The following is a 16,430-nucleotide window of genomic DNA, read 5'->3' on the forward strand; positions in this document are numbered from 1 at the left end:
TGAACAAATTCTCCACATTGAAATGACGTGGTGTGCCAAACGGGAGAGACAGACAGGAGGTAGAGGCTGGGTGGGATCATTCCTGATTCTTTGGCAGGAATGGGAGTCTGGACATAATGTGTTTCACCCCAACGATGAGGAGTGGGATGGGGCATACTGTCTGAGAGGATCAGGAGAATACTGCAGTGGTACCGCATGGTGTACTGTACTGAGCCCGGTAGGTTCAATAGCACTGCTGGACCGCCGCCTGGGAAACAGATGGTAGGGAATAACACTGTCCCCCCCACCCCAACACACACACGAACATTAACTTCCTGGGCCAGTCTTTTTGCCTGCTTTGAGACTCAGTATCGGCCGGTCTGTCTGTATCGCAAAGGAAATCCCCCAATTATCCTCGAGAGCACTCTGAAGATTAGGATATATACGTGAGTGAAACTGACAGGGCAGCTGAGCCTCATTAGCCCAACATACACTTCCATTTTGAGAATGGGGATCTGGTCTGGATTCCTTTAGTTATCTAACCAGTGTAGTGTTCTGCTGGGAGCAATGATGCAGGTTAGCACTGTGACACTGGGACGGACAAACAGATCGGCCAACCTACTTGGCTAGCCCTGAGCACCTGATCCTTTAAGGACAGAATTGGAGGCCCAGAGGCCAAGTGATAAAGACTTAGCCATTGTAAGAGGGATCAATGGACCACAGGATTATCAAAGCCAATTTGCACTGTTGAAATAGATTGCAAAGGATACATAATGTACTTCAATCAGATTAAAAGAGGAATCAGTCCTCTTGCACACAATGCATCGCCTCGGTTTATACACTTAGGCATAAAGCACAATCCAAGACAAGGAAAAAGCACCTTAAGAAGCACCTCGCTGTGTGCACCACTCAGTCGACACGGAAAAAGAACACAGACTATCATTACAGGGTAAGACAAGGGCACATTTTTCGCCGGAGGTGTTCTTGGCTTCTCTTGGAAAAGGGTTCGGGAACAGGCACATCCGTCTTCAGTCTCTGTACTCTCTCTGCTCTCCCTGTTCAAAGAACGCTGTCAACAGCAGGTTGCCATTTTAATATAAGCCTGCTAGCCCACACTGTACCCCCCACCAGCACCTCTAATCTGGTCGGGGAAGAAGGGATTTGATCTCGGTGGAAAGCAGTGGCATCCGAAAATCAAAAAGATTGTGAACATAAAGGAAAAGCCCTGGCGGTTTGACCTTGAGTTGTCGTTCTGATGTTGGAGGGACACTCTCCTGAGGCTGAGATGGTCACAGCATGCTGTCAGACACCTGGGTACTGAGGATCTCCTGTGGCAGCATGCAAGCCCTCTCATCTTCCACTTCTGAGTGAAGACTATCAGTGGCAATAGAAATGGTCGCCTGACAGTTGATTCCATTTTTTATTTAGTCACATGCACAGGGTGGCAGATGTAATTGCAGTGTATAGTGAAATACTTATGCTCTGACCTCCAACAGTGCAGGTGTGAATGAAATAATAATAATAATAATAATTTATAAATATTTACAACTGTGACAATGATAAATATAAATGTCCAATGAGGTGGGGGCAGGGTAATTGTCCGTTGAGTGGGGGGGATAAAATGTTCATAAGGGGAGTAGATGACTACTTGGGGTCCGGTCCAAAGGGGGAGCAGCAGGGGGGGTAGGAAGACTGGTGGGGGGGTCAGGATGGGGGGGGGTGGACAGGTAGCTGACTAGTGGTGGCTATTCATCAGCCTGATTGTCTGGGGGTAGAAGCTATTGACTAGTCTGTTAGTTTTAGCCATGATGCTCCTGTACTGCCCGTGTCTAAGTGATGGAAGCGGGGAGAACAGGTCGTGGCTCGGGTAGCTGAGATGATCTTCCTGGCCTTCCTGCAACACATGGTGTTGTAGGTGTCCTGGAAGGCAGGCAACACGCACACAATGGTGTGTTCGGCTGAGCGTACCACCCTCTGTATTGCTTTGCGGTCAGCGGCGGTGGAGTGACCGTACTAGGCTGGGATGCAGCCCCACAGTATGCTCTCGATCGTGCTCCTGTAGAACACTGCAAGGGCCATCATGAAAATGACACATTTTTTCAGCCTCCTGAGGTTAAAGAGTCGCTGCTGTCCTGTCTTCTTCACCACGGTGTCCATGTGGTTTGACAATTTCAGCTCCTCCACGGCAGCCCTGTGGATGAGAATGGGGGCGTGCCCAGCCTGGTTCCTCCTGAAGTCCACAATCAGCTTTGTTTTGCTGACATTGAAGGAGAGGTTGTTTACCTGGCACCACACCGTCAGAGTGCCTATCTCCTCCCTGTAGGCCGTCTCATTGTTGTTGGTAATCAGGCCTACTACTGTCGTGTTGTCGGAGCACTTGATGATGAAGTTGGAAATGTGTGAGGCCAGTCGTGGGTATACAGAGAGTACAGGAGGGAACTGAGGACTCACTCTTGTTGGGCCCCTTGTATATAGCCTCGTTATTGTTATTTTATTGTGTTACTTTTAATTTTTTACTTTCGTTTTTCTGGTAAGTATTTTCTTAACTCTTTCTTGAACTGCACTCTTGGTTAAGGGCTTGTACGTACGCATTTCACAGTAAAGCCGACACATGTTGTATTCGGCACGTGACAAATAAAGTTTGATTTGATTTGTGTTGAGAATCCTGTGTCGAGGAGGTAATGTTGTCTACCTTCACCACCTGGGGACGGCCAGATAGGAAGACCAGGACCCAGTTGCATAGGGAGGAGTTCAGTCCCCAGGCTGTGAGCTTTGTGTTGACCTTAGAGGTCACTATGGTATTGAAGGCCGAGCTGTTGTCAATGAACAGCATCCTCACATATGCATTCCTCTTGTCCCCCCCCCCCTTGAACTTTGCGACCTTTTGCCACATTTCAGGCTTATATTATTATTATATAAAACTGTATTTTTTTGTGAAGAATCAATGGGATTTTTAAAGCTTGGGAAATCTTTTTGTATCCAAATCCGGCTTTAAACTTCTTCACAACAGTATCTCGGACCTGCCTGGTGTGTTCCTTGTTCTTCATGATGCTCTCTGCGCTTTTAACGGACCTCTGAGACTATCACAGTGCAGGTGCATTTATACGGAGACTTGATTACACACAGGTGGATTGTATTTATCATCATTAGTCATTTAGGTCAACATTGGATCATTCAGAGATCCTCACTGAACTTCTGGAGAGAGTTTGCTGCACTGAAAGTAAAGGGGCTGAATAATTTTGCACGCCCAATTTTTCAGTTTTTGATTTGTTAAAAAATGTTGAAATATCCAATAAATGTTGTTCCGCTTCATGATTGTGTCCCACTTGTTGTTGATTCTTCACAAAAAAATACAGTTTTATATCTTTATGTTTGAAGCCTGAAATGTGGCAAAAGGTCGCAAAGTTCAAGGGGGCCGAATACTTTCGCAAGGCACTGTATAGTGACACCAATGTAACTATTCTGTTCTATTCTGAGAAGGTCATTGACTCTTTTCAACAGCAAAACCTCTACGAGGTACTGTATTTGTATTTGTCACATTCACTGTATTTGTCACATTCATTTGAGAGGACTGCTACCTAACCGAGCTAAGAATGTGTTTATTCTGTCTCACCCTTGAACTTCCAGGGAAAAATAGCATACTCAGTGTCTCATTGGCTTCAGCACAGGTGACTAACTATTAAATAGTACTATTAAATAGTACCCGCAAAACACCAGTCTCAATGTCAACAGTGAGGTGGCGAGTCCGGGATGCTGGCCTTCTAGGCAGAGTTCCTCTGTTCAGTGTCTGTGTTATTTTGCCCAACTTAATATTTTATTTTTATTGGCCAGTCTGAGAAGTGGCTTTTTCTTTGCAACTCTGCCTAGAAGGCCAGCATCCCGGAGTCGCCTCTTCACTGTTGACATTGAGACTGGTGTTTTGAGGGGACTATTTAATGAAGCTGCCAGTTGAGGACTTGTGAGGCATCTGTTTCTCAAACTAGACACTCTAATGTACTTGTCCTCTTTCTCAGATGTGCACCGGGGCCTCCCACTCCTCTTTCTATTCTGGTTAGAGCTAGTTTGCGCTGTTCTGTGAAGGGAGTTGTACACAGCGTTGTACGAGATCTTCAGTTTCTTGGCCATGTCTTGCATGGAATAGTCTTAATTTCTCAGAACAAGAATAGACTGACGAGTTTCAGAAGAAAGTTCTTTATTTCTGGCCATTTTGAGCCTGTAATCGAATAAAAAAATGCTGCTACTCCAGATACTCAACTAGTCTAAAGGAGGTAAGTTTTATTGCTTCTTTAATCAGGACAACAGTTTTCAGCTGTGCTAAAATAATTGCAAAAGGGTTTTCTAATGATCAATTAATTAAAATTATAAACTTGGATTAGCTAACACAACGTACCATTGGAACACATTAGTGATGGTTGCTGATAATGGACCTCTGTACACCTGTGTAGATTTTCCATTAAATAAAGTATCTGTTTCCACCTACAATAGCCATTTACAACATTAACAATGTCTACACTGTATTTCAGATCAATTTGATGTTATTTTAATGCACAAAAAGAGACCCCAAAATATTGAACGTGTAACGATTTGTGCTGAGAGTCGGGTAGCAAGTTCAGGGAGTGAGTGTTTTAATAAAATAAACGGAACATAATACAAAACAAGAAACACTAACAGCACACAGACAAGAAACAGAAACAATGATGCCTGGGGAAGGAATCAAAGGGAGTGACAGGTTTGGGGCTTTCTCTGCTCTCTGGCACAAAGGAAGCAGGTGGGAGGAGCTATAGGAGGACAGGCTCATTGCAATGGCTGAAATTGATTAATTGGAACGGTATCAAACACATCAAACATATGGAAACCACATTTGACTCTGTTACATTGATTAAATTATAGTCATTACAATTAGCCCTTCCTCCTATAGCTCCCCCCACCAGCCTCCAGTGTTCTGGCAGGTGGCCCCCCTATTTCACAGGCAGAGAAGCTTCACATCTGGAGGCTCCGACTGCAGCTGGGGCAGCCTGGATGGAAAGTGCAGATGGATAGGTGCTTTCTGGCTCGGTGGAAGACCTCATTATCCTCTGTCCAGCCTCTACTCAAATAGTTTCCCTATTGGAGGCCATTAATCCTCTGGCCATTTCCAGGGTCACGTGTCATTTCTAATCAGTCAATCACTTACGCACGCATGTGCTCATGCACATTCACACTCTCCATGGAGACAGAGGGGTGTTGTTGCGGGACGGAGGCCGCCGTGCATAAGGTGCCCGCTGGATGTTTTCGCTACTGACACCACCCGAGTCAGTGAGTGGTAGTCTCAACAGTTCAACACTGAATGGCCAAGTCTGTGTCCGTGTAAATCAATCTCTTCCCACTGGGCACAGATGTCAATTCAAAGTCTATTCCACATGGGTTCAACGTAATATCCTTGAAACGGTGTGGAAACAATGTTGATTCAACCAGTGTATTCCCAGTGGGTTATGTCTTCATGATGTACATGGGATGTTCTGGAATTTTAAAAAAACAACATTTTTTTAAGATAACAAGGTAGGATAACGTGAGAATCAATTTAATTTATGAGCAGGAAAAAAAGACTGGATATCTTTATATTTGTATTCCCTGATATACTGTACGGTATTTTGTATTCCCAAGTTCATCATAAGAATAAAGGCTGAATAGAGACTTTATGGGTATGCAGGTTATTATGGTTTCCAGAGGTAGACCTAACTATATCTAATGTACTTCATTCCACAGTAGACAAACCAAACACCTGTCAAAACCTATTTAATAGAGCATAGCATAATACAGTAAGATTACAAAAGATTCATCAAAATGTCAGAGAATCATGTGGAAGTGGGAAAAACTCCAGCTCCCTCATTGTACAAAGTGCGGAAGTGGAACAAACTAAGATAAGCTATACAGAGAATCCAGTCTCAACACGAGCAACTATGTCATGCTTCCCACAAATAGCTCTCTCTGTTTTTTAGTGTTGCTAGCATTAGCCTAATTGCTCTACTTTAACTAATTTGTTGTAAATACCAGCAATAAGAGCAGTTCAGGTGGAATGTAAATTAGAAATTTCCACTAATGGCATATTGAACACATTTGTGATAATCAAACGATTAGTTAGGATGATGGGGTGAAATTATTTAATTTCGCAATTGTGAGGCATAATCATTATCTAACAACACGGGTGCCTGAATGAATTAAATGGATTTTTAAATAGAATTTGATTTTCCATATTTTAACAGTGCATCTGTAGTCCTATGGTTCTACAAGAAATGCTGAGGAGCCCAAGGGAGTTTGGACCCTGTGATGATGACTCCAACAGCTGTCCTTATGCTTCTAAAACCCTTGTACTGTATGCTGCCTTCCTGCTCCCCGCCTGATTCAGGAAGAACACTGTAATCTTGCCTCAATGTCAAATGTGGCACTTCCACTATCCCTCATCCTCCAGAGAACATCCTCCTTGTCTTCGGGAAACACGATATCAAGTCAAAACAGCGGGGGAACTGGAAATAACTTACAGGTTGAAAGTGCCTGGGACTCTTTGAAAACGCTGGATGACACAAAAAGATGACCGCCGCCCTCTCTGGTCTACTAAAAAACACAGCTGCTCTTTGACCATAAAATGTGAGATAATTGGTTTGGCTTACAGGGGCTAGAATCATTAATACCAATTTTTCATCGTCACGAATGTAGTGTAATGCCTCACTACTTCCCACGTGTCTAAACAGCCGTGTGGAATATTTAGAAGCAGGAACTCCTCATCTTAACTAGCCTTCTCCATTGGCTCAACTCTACATCATGCATGCTGCTACACGCAATGTGTATTACTGTGTTGCATCAGAACTTGAGTGTCCTGCTGCCATTATACCAGAGCTGCAGGTTGTTGGAGTCTCACAGGTGTGCTCGCTACTGAACATGGTACTTAATGTTCACTTGTGTGTGCCATCCAACAGTCAGTGACGATCCATTCTTGTCAGTTGTTGTTCTTTTAGCCCTCCTCTCTTTGGTTTGGTTGTAGGAACAGATTCTGTTCAGGAAGTTTACTGAACACTTTAATGCCAGCCATAAATCAGCCACTCAGTGGATTATCTAACAGAATCCTACGGAGCAGGCTGTTGGCTCCGTTCCAACTCCCGCCAACAAAGGAGTGCCTCCCTTCTAGCTTCTGCCAAACGCGTTTCACTAGTTAAATTCACCTTGAGGTTGGTCTTTGGTTTGCTGTGCTTAGTGCTGTAACCAAACTTTCGGTTCTCTGCCTTTGAATGAAGCTTCCGAGGCAAAAGTCAATAAGGATGGTCATCATCAGGCTTGTTCCACTATGGTGCACAGAACAACACTTGTGACAGCTGCCTGAAATAGGCCCTGAAATACACCTCCGCTCTCCCAGGAATAGAGAAATAATGAGATAAGTTTCCTTAGCATGTTATATTTCTGATGTTTTTTCCAAGTTTTTCCACGACATGAGAAGAAAAACTGATATTGGGCTACTCTCTATAGACAAATTGTATCCAGGTGAGGATGAACAAAGTCAGTCAGTCAAGTTGCCGGCTGACACCAACTTAATTCCGGAATGTGGCCAAAGTCCAATTTGGAACCATCAACATGTCTGACATCCTCTGCTGTGATGATATAGACTGAGCTGCACTTGAGTTATAAAGGGTATTAAACCTGACACTTCTTCCCCTTTGGAGATTATGTGCTTACTTGAGAGCCTACTGGGCACCAGAGTGAGAGCAGGAAAAAAGTGTTAATTGGAAAATTGAATTCTCTGCAACTCAGCAGTATAGCAAGTGCCCCTGCTTCTCGACCAAGGTCTCACCCCTTCGGCTAACAAAGAGGCCAGCGGTCCACAAGATATCGTGGGGAAGAAAAGCTCAAAAAGAATTTCCCTCAAACAGCTTTTCAAACATATACAGCATATTGTTCTGCCTCTTGAGATTTGTCCCAAACTCTGGAAAGTTTAATGCACTGCGTCGACTAGGAAAGTGAAAACCAGCAGTGCAGTTCCGTCTGTCTATAGTGTAAGTATAAATTCTGTCCTGAAGCTTCTGGAGCCGAGAGCGTATACATTATGATATCCAGACCAACACTGCTATAGTGGATCAGAGCCCTTTGCAATCATTTTCCTGATAGGGAACCAAAAATACTGTCCCCCTCTCACACCTGGAAATGCATGCTGGGAGCCTGGTAGGCAAGCACACGGTGATACAGTGATGAATGAATGGGTGATGGAACACATAGGCTGGGTGTATTACGCTCAGAACCTATGTCCATGGAAATATGGAAATATCATGATGCAAAATGGGAGAGTTACATGTTGCTGGTTCATTGAGGCCTCATTTAGTTGGCCACAGTGAACAGCTTTCGTCTCTTTATCAATGGAACCTGACTATGTATCTCCTCAGCAAGCCAAACAGAAACTCTACTACTACTCCCAGAATTCAAGGCATTAGGTCCCGGTGTGGCCCAAGTGGCAATGAAGTAATGAAGTTCCTTGTCTGTAACCATTACGGGGAAGGAAGTTGATGACATGATTGGTCTGTCGAAAGGCCAGCACTTCCTAATTAAAGCAGGAAGAGTGATGACTCGGCTCATCCTTGGTGAGTTATCGCTCTCAAGGCCTCTCCGCTCCTTGGTGACTCAGCTATCTACGTCTTCCTCTAAGATAGCAGAGCAGCAGGCTTCGTGACAAGAGCAGGCTGCAGTTACATGGAGTCACGCAACACAATAAATGACCCCACGCCATAGGAACCACTGTGGATTGCAGCTTGTTATGAAACAACCATGATGCAATGTTTAAAACAAAGTAATTGTAGTGGGCACAAGCATAGGGGCTGGACCAAAAAACTCCACTTTGTCGTAGATTTAGGGTCTTCAATTAAGAACTGACTTGAAGCAGGCTGAGGGAGTGGGTGACACTGACAGGAGGATTTTTTAGGTGCGTTGGGGAACGTGCCTTAAGAGCCCAAATGGCCATAATTCATAGGCTATTTAAGGGTTCCCCTTGGCCTACATAATCTTTAATGAGTCGTGTGTATTTAAACAAGAGGGTCAGTTGATTCACTTGAATGCAAGTCCACTGCTGCAGCACTGAACCGCAAAACCTGACATTAATCCTGAGGGTAATGTGGCCCTTCCTGTGGCTATTGAAATCTGAAGCCTAATGACACTCCCTGACAGATTCTGAATTAAGCAGCATTGGCCATTGGGAGCAGGCTAAATAGCACACAGATGGCCCACACCAAGGTTTAGCTTCTTTTCCCACCTGCTTTCGCCCTCGAGCGGTTGCATACTGTGTTTATTTGAGCAACAAAAAGCTTTGAAACAGGACAGCAGGGATCTTACCTTGCTATAGTCAATGGCAGTAGAGGTCTAGAGCATTTTTTCCCACAAGTACAACCTATTTGGTCGAACAAACACACTTAAGAATACTTCTAGTCACTGACTGATGTAATAGATACCCCTAATCTAACATGAAAACAGCTCAAATGGCCAGATGCCAACCAATGCAAAATTACCACATCGACCTACATTATTTATATATATTTTCAATGATAAAGGAAATTACTGATTTCCCTACTCCCAATATACATTTTCATTCAATTATGTCATCCCAATCAGATATATCTGGATGTATTCATTAGTGTGATATTAACAATTTTAACCAATGAGAAAATAAACATTTCAAATATCTCGTTAAAACCCAATTGGACATTTCAAAGATATCCAATAAATTTCCTACTAGCCTGGCTTTTTGCTGAAACTATAACCTGCTACCCCACTTCCTGAAATGCTGGTTGGCTGCATATCATTTGCCCAGAGGTCAGGGTTAAACTTCCTGTTTGCAATTTGGCTCCTTTACTTCATCTACAAGTAGATGAAGGTACAGATGTAGGATTTTCATTTGATCACTCGTTGCTGAGAATTTTACTACACCACAGGAAATGCTATTAATTATTTTGAGGTCACCCTCTTTTCAATGGGGTTTCTATGTGGATCTAGATTTCTAAGTTCCTATCGCTTCCACTGGATGTCAACAGTCTTTAGAAATTGGTTGATGTTTTTCCTTTGGGAAATGAAGAAGTAGGGCTGTTCAGAACGAGGGTCGAGTCTAGTGTACTGTTGTGGTTGGGGCTCGTGACCTGAAAGCTCCACTTTGTTTTCATCCGCTATTGAATGCAGTTTATCCCGTCTTAAATTTGATTGATTATTTACGTTAAAAAATACCTAAAGTTGTATTAGGAAAGTTGTTTGAAATGTTTGGACAAAGATTACTGGTAACTTATTAGATATTTTGTAGTCATGTTGCGCGAGTTGGAACCAATGTTTTTCTGGATCAAACGTGCCAAATAAATGGACATTTTGGAGATGGAATTAATCTAACAAAAGAACCATTTGTGATGTTTATGGGACATATTGGAGTGCCAACAGAAGAAGCTATTCAAAGGTAAGGCGTGAATTATATCATTATTTCTGAGTTTTGTGTTGCGCCTGGCGGGATGAAATATGATTGTGTGTGTTTGTTTGATGGGGTGCTGTCCTCAGATAATCGCATGGTTTGCTTTCGCCGTAAAGCCTTTTTAAAATCTGACAACAGAAGAAGTTTAAAGCCGGATTTGAATACAAAAATATTTCCCAAGCTTTAAACATCCCAAGGAGCACTGTGCAAGCGATAATATTGAAATGGAAGGAGTATCAGACCACTGCAAATCTACCAAGACCTGGCCGTCCCTCTAAACTTTCAGCTCATACAAGGAGAAGACTGATCAGAGATGCAGCCAACAGGCCCATGATCACTCTGGATGAACTGCAGAGATCTACAGCTGAGGTGGGAGACTCTGTCCATAGGACAACAATCAGTCGTATATTGCACAAATCTGGCCTTTATGGAAGAGTGGCAAGAAGAAAGCCATTTCTTAAAGATATCCATAAAAAGTGTCGTTTAAAGTTTGCCACAAGCCACCTGGGAGACACACCAAACATGTGGAAGAAGGTGCTCTGATCAGATGAAACCAAAATTGAACTTTTTGGCAACAATGCAAAACGTTATGTTTGGCGTAAAAGCAACACAGCTCATCACCCTGAACACACCATCCCCACTGTCAAACATGGTGGTGGCAGCATCATGGTTTGGGCCTGCTTTTCTTCAGCAGGGACAGGGAAGATGGTTAAAATTGATGGGAAGATGGATGGAGCCAAATACAGGACCATTCTGGAAGAAAACCTGATGGAGTCTGCAAAAGACCTGAGACTGGGACGGGGAGATTTGTCTTCCAACAAGACAATGATCCAAAACATAAAGCAAAATCTACAATGGAATGGTTCAAAAATAAACATATCCAGGTGTTAGAATGGCCAAGTCAAAGTCCAGACCTGAATCCAATCGAGAATCTGTGGAAAGAACTGAAAACTGCTGTTCACAAATGCTCTCCATCCAACCTCACTGAGCTCGAGCTGTTTTACAAGGAGGAATGGGAAAGAAATTCAGTCTCTCGATGTGCAAAACTGATAGAGACATACCCCAAGCGACTTACAGCTGTAATCGCAGCAAAAGGTGGCGCTACAAAGTATTAACTTAAGGGGGCTGAATAATTTTGCACGGCAAATTTTTCAGTTTTTGATTTGTTAAAAAAGTTTGAAATATCCAATAAATGTTGTTCCACTTAATGATTGTGTCCCACTTGTTGTTGATTCTTCACAAAAAAATACAGTTTTATATCTTTATGTTTGCGGCAAAAGGTCGCAAAGTTCAAGGGGGCCGAATACTTTCACTGTATTTACAATCAATATTTAGCTTACCCAGTGGCAGTGTCCACAAGATACATTAGGATGTTATATTCACAATTTCTACATTCATTGCTGAGATTAATTCTATTTTCAGACCAAAAAATAATTTAAATAATTCTGCCGCATTTTGATTTTGAGACCATGCTAAACCTCAATTTGACATGCATGTATAAATCTATAGTCCTATACCTGTATCCTGCATTACTGTACTACAGTATGTACTGGCCCCAATGAATACAGTCATAGGGCCACAGAACACACAGTTCAGCTTCTAAAGGAGTTAAATAGATTATATACTATATACTCTATACTGTGGGCATGTGCTCAGTGAAAATCACGCTGAATTACATTTGTTCAGTTTGACTCATGTAATCCCTAAGTATAGGCAAATTTTACAGAGATCCTCTTTTGTGTGAGTCACGAACAAGAAAGACATTCTCTGTCAGGTCAGGTTGTCTGAGGTTAGCATTAGCAATTTGTCATGTAGCTACAAATTCCCAGGCTTCAGAGAGCTAATGAGGATGAACTGGGATTACCTGCAGATTTTTACATGCACACCTGACGGTTAGGACATTTGATAGTCCCTCTCTATTGTGTTAATAGTTAGGATGTCTGATAGTCCCTCTCTACTGTGTTAATGGTTAGGATGTCTGATAGTCCCTGTCTACTGTGTTAATGGTTAGGATGTCGGATAGTCCCTCTCTACTGTGTTAATGGTGAGGATGTCGGATAGTCCCTCTCTACTGTGTTAATGGTTAGGATGTCTGATAGTCCCTCTCTACTGTGTTAATGGTTAGGATGTCTGATAGTCCCTCTCTACTGTGTTAATGGTTAGGATGTCTGATAGTCCCTCTCTACTGTGTTAATGGTTAGGATGTCTGATAGTCCCTCTCTACTGTGTTAATGGTTAGGATGTCTGATAGTCCCTCTCTACTGTGTTAATGGTTAGGATGTCTGATAGTCCCTCTCTACTGTGTTAATGGTTAGGATGTCTGATAGTCCCTCTCTACTGTGTTAATGGTTAGGATGTCTGATAGTCCCTCTCTACTGTGTTAATGGTTAGGATGTCTGATAGTCCCTCTCTACTGTGTTAATGGTTAGGATGTCTGATAGTCCCTCTCTACTGTGTTAATGGTTAGGATGTCTGATAGTCCCTCTCTACTGTGTTAATGGTTAGGATGTCTGATAGTCCCTCTCTACTGTGTTAATGGTTTGGATGTCTGATAGTCCCTCTCTACTGTGTTAGTCACCAGGGTAATAAATATATGTTGATATGCCAAAGGAGACGTGTGAAGAGATTGAACATAAACATACAGTGCATGTCTGTAATTCAATACGTAACACGTGTCCTGCTATGTTGTTGACATATTCTACATTGACACCTCCATGTTCTTCCCATGTGTACACGTTATTTCCTCTAGTTAGAGGCCTCCAGAAAAGGGAGTAAAACATATTTTCTTCTCAAATTGTCAAAGATGTCAGATTCTGATGAGAATAGCAAACCAACACATGAACAGCCACAGAGACAAATATCAACCCAAAAGCATCACCAAAACTCATATGAAGAAGATTCATAGCAGAGCATTTTCTATACGGTGTAAATATATTGTATTGTCCTGCTTGTTTTCAAGTTGTCAGACATACAGTTATTTTCTATTGTGTTGCAACCAGCCAAACTTCTCCTGAAGACAGTTAAGCCTGTCATAGCTGGGTATAAACATGAAATTTGAACCCACATAATTGCAGATATAATTTTTTCAAGTATGTAATGTTGTGTAAAATCTTCCTCAGCCAAATAAATCAATCCATTCATCCAACTGCGAACCACAGGGGGAAGTTTCTCTTGGAGATGTCATGCCGTGTTCCATGGTGACTCTACATCTGTTGAGGAGCACTCAGGCCCATTTACTTCATGGACAACAAACAAACCCTTCCAGCCAACCACCGAGTTGTCATATACACTCCAGAAAAGACATTCTGAAGGGAGCATTTGAGAAAACTGTCAAATGATGCTAGTAAAAAAAAGAGCTTCCCTTTTGATGGGTAAGGGTACTTCTGAATACTAACCAAATCTAACTTAGAAAATAAGTAAAAGTAGCTACATTCACCTATCCACACACAACATCATTTAAAAAAACACTTATAGAAAGCATTCCAGGCTTATCTGAACTACACCCTCCCACAGTATGAAGTAGATTCCTGATAGTGAACACTAAGGGGCCTGTTCATTTGATCACAGACACATCCAGCCTCGTAGGGCCAGATACTTCACTAGCTACTGTATGCTTGCTCACTCAACTAGCTTGGCAGTAGACCGAGTGATGACCAGGGGAATGTGCTACCATGTTGGAGCCCTTGCCAGGCACACCTGGGTGCTTTCCCAGCCCCTACAGCTGTTTCCCTAGATAGATGGCACCAGGGTTCACAGCCCGGGGGATAAAGTCATCCTCCCACCCTCTTCGAGGCCCTTCTGGATCAGGCTGGGGCTGGCAGAAGGCTGGGGCTGGCAGAGGTGCCTGGGGTCAAGGGAACCGCTCCCAATGACACTGAGTACAGTATGAGGCCTGGGGTCAATGGAACCGCTCCCAATGACACTGAGTACAGTATGAGGCCTGGGGTCAAGGGAACCGCTCCCAATGACACTGAGGACAGTATGAGGCCTGGGGTCAATGGAACCGCTCCCAATGACACTGAGTACAGTATGAGGCCTGGGGTCAATGGAACCGCTCCCAATGACACTGAGGACAGTATGAGGCCTGGGGTCAAGGGAATCGCTCCCAATGACACTGAGTACAGTATGAGGCCTGGGGTCAATGGAACCGCTCCCAATGACACTGAGTACAGTATGAGGCCTGGGGTCAATGGAACCGCTCCCAATGACACTGAGGACAGTATGAGGCCTGGGGTCAATGGAACCGCTCCCAATGACACTGAGTACAGTATGAGGCCTGGGGTCAAGGGAACCGCTCCCAATGACACTGAGTACAGTATGAGGCCTGGGGTCAATGGAACCGCTCCCAATGACATTGAGTACAGTATGAGGCCTGGGGTCAATGGAACCGCTCCCAATGACATTGAGTACAGTATGAGGCCTGGGGTCAAGGGAACCGCTCCCAATGACATTGAGTACAGTATGAGGCCTGGGGTCAAGGGAACCGCTCCCAATGACATTGAGTACAGTATGAGGCCTGGGGTCAATGGAACCGCTCCCAATGACACTGAGTACAGTATGAGGCCTGGGGTCAAGGGAACCGCTCCCAATGACATTGAGTACAGTATGAGGCCTGGGGTCAATGGAACCGCTCCCAATGACACTGAATACAGTATGAGGCCTGGGGTCAATGGAACCGCTCCCAATGACACTGAATACAGTATGAGCCCTGGGGTCAAGGGAACCACTCCCAATGACACTGAGTACAGTATGAGGCCTGGGGTCAAGGGAACCGCTCCCAATGACACTGAGTACAGTATGAGGCCTGGGGTCAATGGAACCGCTCCCAATGACACTGAGTACAGTATGAGGCCTGGGGTCAAGGGAACCGCTCCCAATGACACTGAGTACAGTATGAGCCCTGGGGTCAAGGGAACCGCTCCCAATGACACTGAGTACAGTATGAGGCCTGGGGTCAATGGAACCGCTCCCAATGACACTGAGTACAGTATGAGGCCTGGGGTCAAGGGAACCGCTCCCAATGACACTGAGTACAGTATGAGGCCTGGGGTCAAGGGAACCGCTCCCAATGACACTGAGTACAGTATGAGGCATGGGGTCAAGGGAACCGCTCCCAATGACACTGAGTACAGTATGAGGCCTGGGGTCAAGGGAACCGCTCCCAATGACACTGAGTACAGTATGAGGCCTGGGGTCAAGGGAACCGCTCCCAATGACACTGAATACAGTATGAGCCCTGGGGTCAAGGGAACCGCTCCCAATGACACTGAATACAGTATGAGCCCTGGGGTCAAGGGAACCGCTCCCAATGACACTGAGTACAGTATGAGGCCTGGGGTCAAGGGAACCGCTCCCAATGACACTGAATACAGTATGAGCCCTGGGGTCAAGGGAACCGCTCCCAATGACACTGAATACAGTATGAGCCCTGGGGTCAAGGGAACCGCTCCCAATGACACTGAATACAGTATGAGCCCTGGGGTCAATGGAACCGCTCCCAATGACACTGAATACAGTATGAGCCCTGGGGTCAAGGGAACCGCTCCCAATGATACTGAATACAGTATGAGCCCTGGGGTCAAGGGAACCGCTCCCAATGACACTGAATACATAATGAGCCCTGGGGTCAAGGGAACCGCTCCCAATGACACTGAATACAGTATGAGCCCTGGGGTCAATGGAACCGCTCCCAATGACACTGCTTACAGTATGAGCCCTGGGGTCAATGGAACCGCTCCCAATGACACTGATTACAGTATGAGCCCTGGGTTCAAGGGAACCGCTCCCAATGACACTGATTACAGTATGAGCCCTGGGGTCAATGGAACCGCTCCCAATGACACTGATTACAGTATGAGCCCTGGGGTCAATGGAACCGCTCCCAATGACACTGATTACAGTATGAGCCCTGGGGTCAATGGAACCGCTCCCAATTACACTGATTACAGTATGAGCCCTGGGGTCAATGGAACCGCTCACAATGACACTGATT

The sequence above is a fragment of the Oncorhynchus keta genome, chromosome 4, assembly GCF_023373465.1.
Source record: "Oncorhynchus keta strain PuntledgeMale-10-30-2019 chromosome 4, Oket_V2, whole genome shotgun sequence".
Lineage (NCBI taxonomy): Eukaryota > Metazoa > Chordata > Actinopteri > Salmoniformes > Salmonidae > Oncorhynchus > Oncorhynchus keta.